Below are 5,820 nucleotides of genomic sequence, written 5' to 3'. Positions count from 1 at the left end.
AAAGATTAAAATTGTCGGAGAGAGGATTTTGTGGCGGCCTCTTCTAGCAGCTATAGCGGCCGCTGTAGCGGCCGTCATAGTGGGCAATCATGGCAACAACATCAATTTTTCAGGCGGGAGAGATGATTTTTCGAGGTCTTTGCATATTTTGGAGCTCCTTACAGGGATTTGCGGAAGATTTTGTGGCGGCAGCCATAGCTTAGCGCAAGCCTCCCATGCAGCAGTAGTGCAGCTATCATAGCTATTTTTGTAGTCATTTAATTTCGCAGGGTAGAGGAATAGCCAATATGACAATGGCAAAGTAAAGGAGGCGGCTCGGGCAATGCGATACTAGCCGTGGTGGGTTGGTTCTAGAGGTCGGGTTGATGGGGACGGCGGCGGTAAATCGGCTAATGTGGATTTATTTATTTTTCCAAGGCAAAGCCAGACCTGTTTTTTACTTTTTTTTGGGGGGGGGGGGGCATGGTTATTTCACCTCATCTCTAACCCTGGATCAAATTGTCCTCCTGGAAATAAAATTGAAATAGAGATACCCAAAGGTGAATCGCCCAGAAGAGCAGTATAGAGTATCAACATATGATATAATACTACTACGGTACCACATACCAACTGCACTTTAAGAGATCCCCAAATCAGTTCATATCAACGGACGGGCACAAACGTGACACATTTATGTAAGCACAACCGGTCACATACACATTATTATGAGAACCATCGCTGCACGCCATGGTCACATACAAGCCCTTTGATCTACAGTACTTAGCATTGTTGTCGATCCCACGACAAGTTAACCATGGCCCCTCAGCGCAATCCGATGACGCATACAGCGTTCGCACGAGGAACGAGCTGAACTGACGTAGTTCCTTGGCATTTGGGTTTATTTATATGTGCAAAACCAAGCAACCATTCTTCCCCGGTTCGGCTACGGAACATGCATGGTTGTTTTGGCTGCAGTTTAATTCTTGGTCAAATCAAAAAAGCATTCGTGCAGTCACGTGAAACAGATCATCTCGTTAGAGCACTCTTTCTTGATGCATATTTACCATGCCGACTTGATTTACAAAATTTACAAACTGTTCAGTTTTACAACTCTAGAGCAGTTTGGTTCACCAGATGACTAAAGTCCGTAGGGAGGGAGATTTAGGCCAGAAGATGCCATGCAAACTTTAGCTGGCTCTCTTTCATAAACTTGTCATGTTTTCTGCTCCCATGCTAATAATTAATTACCGGGTCGGGTTCTTCTCTTACTGGTATCAAATACAACATCTTGAACCAGATCTTCTTTATGAAACCTGCTCGATTTAGATCTGGAAAATCGTACAGATTGTATGAAACCATGTGCGACATCCAATCTCTCAAGCCTCAAGGAGCTTAATATATGTTCCCTCCAGTCCCCCGCCCCCCGCCCCCCCGCGTCGCCCCCGCCCGGGCGACTCGGGCGGGATCCCAACCCTAGCCGCCGGGGCTCCCCCTCCTTCCATCCCTCCCTCCGCCGCCGCCGAAGGACGCCGCCGGCCTTTTGCCCGGGGGCTGACGGTGGTGGCGGGGCCCTTTCCTCTCTCCCGCGCCATGGGGACGGTGCGGAGCTCCGCGGCGTGAGGTGGCACGGCCGATCTGGCCTCCGTGGCGTGGCGGGCCTGCCTTGACCGGCGGCAGCGCGGCGGCGGCCTCGTCCTAGGGCGGTGGTGGTGGCGGTTGCGGCGGCCGGCCCTGCGTCGGGCAGCGGCCTTGGCTGCGTTCGGCGGTGGTGGCCGGATCTGCAGCGGCGGACCATCTGTCCTCGGATCGGCGGTGGCGGTATGGAGGGCCTGGTGGTTGGGTCGGCGCCATGTGTGGTTTGCCCTCCGGAAAGATCCGATCTGCCCGGTGCGGCTTGCTCGATGTGCGGCGGCTCAGATCGGCGGCGACCCGTGCGCACAATACGTGATGGAGGTTCTTCGAGCGGATCCGGGTGAAAACCTTGTGCTCGGCTTGTTGCCAAGACCGGCGTTGGTGGCACCCTGTGGTGTCATTACCTTCTTGAAGGCATCGCCGTGGAGAAGCTCTAGACCTCTATCCGCTACCTCCGGGGGAAACCCTAGATCAGTTGAACGGATGACGGCGACGCGTTGGTGTCGTTTCCTCCTTGGGGGCGTCATTCTTGGAGGCGTACACGGGATCGAGGGACCAGCGGGTGCCTTATTGGTGGAGCGGTACTTCATCCTTCACATTGATGACGGCGAATCTCGGCGGCGTGGTGCAGTGGAGACTCGGCGCCCGATGCGCGGGGATGGACTCGCGCAGGTGGAGGTAGTTGTTTGGCGTCAAGGTGGCGTCGATGACGGAGTGGCCTGACAAGGTAGAAGCCTCAATATTTGCTCTGAAGACGGACCTGTGAAAGATGGCGGCGACGACACATGTGAGTGCGTCAGACCAGTTTATGCCCCAGACCCGGTATGTGGCTAGGCTGGAGCTTCTGGCTTTTGATGATAGGTTTAGGTGAGTAGACCGGGTATGTGGCCCAGGTAGCACCCCTTCATCATATGGATAGGAGTAGTGGCATATGTTGCCAAGATGGCGGATTCAAGCATATTGTTGTAATACTTTGCAAGGTCCTCGAGAATAATCAATAAAATGGCCGTATGCATCTCCCAGATGCAGAGGCCGGGGGTCATCCTCCTTTTCTAAAGAAAAAAAAATGTTCCCTCCAGTCTCATCTCATATGATTTTTTTTTAGGGATATCCCATATGATAGATATGCCAACGGCAACAAACATGGAAGGATCAAGGAAAAGTAAATTATCATGTCAGCATGTATTTTTGTCATCCATTTAAGCCTTCAATTTCTCCTCTCTGAGAGCAGCTTTCCGAAATCCCACGGAGATCCTGAAGTTCGAGATGCTTTGTACGTTTCCTGAACTTTGATAATAGACCTCGATCATTTTCGCAAAAAAAAAGGCCAGAAGATGCTATGCAAAGTTTAGCTGGCTCTCTTTCAGAAACTTGTCATGTTTCTGCTGTCTTGCTAATAATTAATGGCCACATCCAATCGGAATCTCTCAAGCCTCAAGGAGCTGAACTCCATATATTTAGCATAATACATGTTCCCTCCAGTCTCATCTCTAGATTAACATGGAAGGATCAATGACAGGTAAAATATCATGTCAGCATGTATTTGTGTCCTCCATTTGAGTCTTCGATTTCTCCTGAAAGCAGCTTTCGGAACTCCCACAGAGATCCTGAATTTCACTAGCATGTGTGAGCACTAACTTATGAGTAGGAGCTGAGAACTGACTGCTAAATCAGATTGCTTTAGTTGTAAACTCTAACGTTTGGACGAGCTTCCTCATCCAAAGATCTCTCAGCTACATTAAGGATGTCCATTTATTTTTTGAAACATTAAGGATGTCCACTTTCGAATGTGTGTATGTACTATGTATCCGTGAGAATGAATAATATTCAGCAAATTTGAAAGATTTGTGCATATTTCTAGTTAGTGGAAAGGAAGCTTCAAACATGAGCAAAATTCTTCCCACAAATCTTGTACAGATTTTTTTTTCTTTACTTACTTGTACAGACTTTTTCTCTTCATTTAATTAACACTACCTCTGTCCCAGAGTCAAAAAACGTCTTACATTATACTCCCTCCCTCATTTAAATAATGTACGACGTTTTTCACACTATATTAGTATCAAAAGTTCAAAACGCGTCTTAGATTATGAGACTGGGGAGTAGGACGGAGGGAGTAGAAAATTACAGTGGGGGCTTCCCCTACTGTTCGGGCTTCCCCTACTGACTACTGTTCATGTATCAAAAAAAAAATCTTCTCACAATCCAAGATCTTTCACTTGTTGTCATTAGAAAAGATAATTAGAGCATATTACTCTTTATTAGGCAATCACAAGTAAAATAAAAAAATTATTTCCGCAAGAAAATGTAAAATAAAAATTGACAAGTAGCAAAGCAGAGTGGTGATGATGAATTGATGATTCAATCCTTCTTCTGCGGCTTCGGCACCGGCGCGTCCAGGGTGACGGCGGCCCAAAACTCGTCGTCCTGCTCGAGCGCCACCATGTTCTCCGGCAGAAGGGTGAGCTCCGCGTCGATGCTGCCACCACCCTCCCGGCCGGGGTACAACGACGTCTTGCCGTCAAACTTGTTGGCCCTGCCGCTGCGCGCCGCCACCGGCCTCCCCCACCCGAAGTCGCAGCCGTACATGTCGAACCGCGGCGAGCTCCCAATCATCGTCCCCGTCGAGTCGAAGAAGCGATGCGTGTAGACCATGGGCTTGGTCGTCCACTCCGCCACGCGCGCCCTGATGGCCGCGTCCGTGTGCGCCGCAACGGCCCGCCCAACGGCCGCCGCCGCCCAGCCGTGCCCGCGCGCCTGGAGGTCACCTGCGCGCGCCGGCTCGGTCCCGATCGCGTAGATTGTGTTGCCGAAGTACTCCTGCGGGAGCTGCGGCCGGAGCCGCGCGCGGTTATTGATGGCCGCGCGGCACATGGTCTCCTTGTCCGGCGCCAGCCGCCGCGCGCGGGTGATGCAGCGCCAGAGGAGCGAGGACAGCGCCTGGAACCGCGTCAGCGCGGCGGCGCCCGCCGCGTCCCCGGCGGCCAGGAGCTCGTCCCGCGCGCGCTCCTTGAGCGCCGCCAGCGAGTCCGCGGAGAAGTGCAGCATTCGCTCGCGCAGCCGCGGCGGCGAGGCGCGCTCGACGAGCTCCGACACGTCGGCGCACGGCAGCACGGCCGGCCCTGCCACGCCGCCGTCGTGCGACCAGCGCTCGAACGAGGGCTTGGGCGTCGAGGGCGCCGGGGCAAGGCCGAGCTTGGCGCGCGCGAGGGACGCCCAGTGGTTGACAAAGTACCAGAACGCCGCACCGTCGGAGAGCGCGTGGTTGTAGGCGAAGCCGATGAAGACGCCGTCCGCGAGGTCGGTGGTCTGGACGGCGAACAGCGGCTGCTCGCCGCCGTCGTAGTTGAGGGCGTCGGTGAGCGGGAAGAACTGCGCCAGCAGGTCGCGTGGCACGTCGGCGTCGGGCGGGGCCACGTCCGCCATGGTCACCCCGTCGGCCGCCGCGTGCAGGACCTCACGCCCTGGCCGTCGCAGTCGACGTGGACGGAGCAGCCCACGACGGCGCCGGTGAGCTCGTCCCTGTGCTGCTCCGTGGCGAAGCGGCCGGCTACGGGGTAGTAGTGGACAAGCGCGTCGCCGAGGGCCGTGGCGAGGTGGTCGACGACGTGCACCGCCGAGGAGGCGGGCTTGTGGAAGAGGAGGCCCTTCTGGATGTAGTTGGCGGAGAGCATGGCGGCGTCCCAGCAGGTGAGCGGGATGCGCTCCCGCGGGCGCGGCGGCGGGGCGACCGTGCGCGTCGAGAGCACGCGCACTACCGACGGCGACGGCATCGATCGAGATTGATTGATTGGGGATCCTACTAGCTGCAGGCAGGAGCAGGACAGCAAATTACTACTCCTAATTGGGGCAGAGATTTATATGGGTGGATAATGCTCGATCATGTGCAAGCGGCGGGGCATGGACTTCCATGCCACAACCACACCGACGGGGCTCTAAAGCTGCTCATAATGGGAGTAACATAGGTAGTAACTTAGATGCCACATAAGCAAAAATGATGAGGTGGCAAGTAGTTAATGAGGAGAGAGGCAAATAGAGTAACATAATATGTTACCATCACATAGCGCTTTCCAATGCAAAATGAGTTTACAAAATAATAAATGAAGACATCTATGTTACCACATATATGTTACTACCCACTATGAAGGTAGTAACATAGACTAGTAACATATGCATGTTACTAGTCTAAGTTACTCTCCACTATGACCAGCC

The 5,820-nt window shown here is 53.4% G+C and overlaps 1 pseudogene; it reads right to left on the bottom strand.

Annotated features, from left to right (window-relative positions):
* Positions 1-3,884: 3,884 nt before the first annotated feature.
* LOC119289770 lies at positions 3,885-5,387 on the bottom strand (annotated as a pseudogene).
* Between the last annotated feature and the right edge of the window lie 433 nt (positions 5,388-5,820).

The sequence above is a fragment of the Triticum dicoccoides genome, chromosome 4A (genome assembly GCF_002162155.2).
Source record: "Triticum dicoccoides isolate Atlit2015 ecotype Zavitan chromosome 4A, WEW_v2.0, whole genome shotgun sequence".
NCBI lineage: Eukaryota > Viridiplantae > Streptophyta > Magnoliopsida > Poales > Poaceae > Triticum > Triticum dicoccoides.
This window is presented reverse-complemented; position numbering and strand designations above follow the sequence as displayed.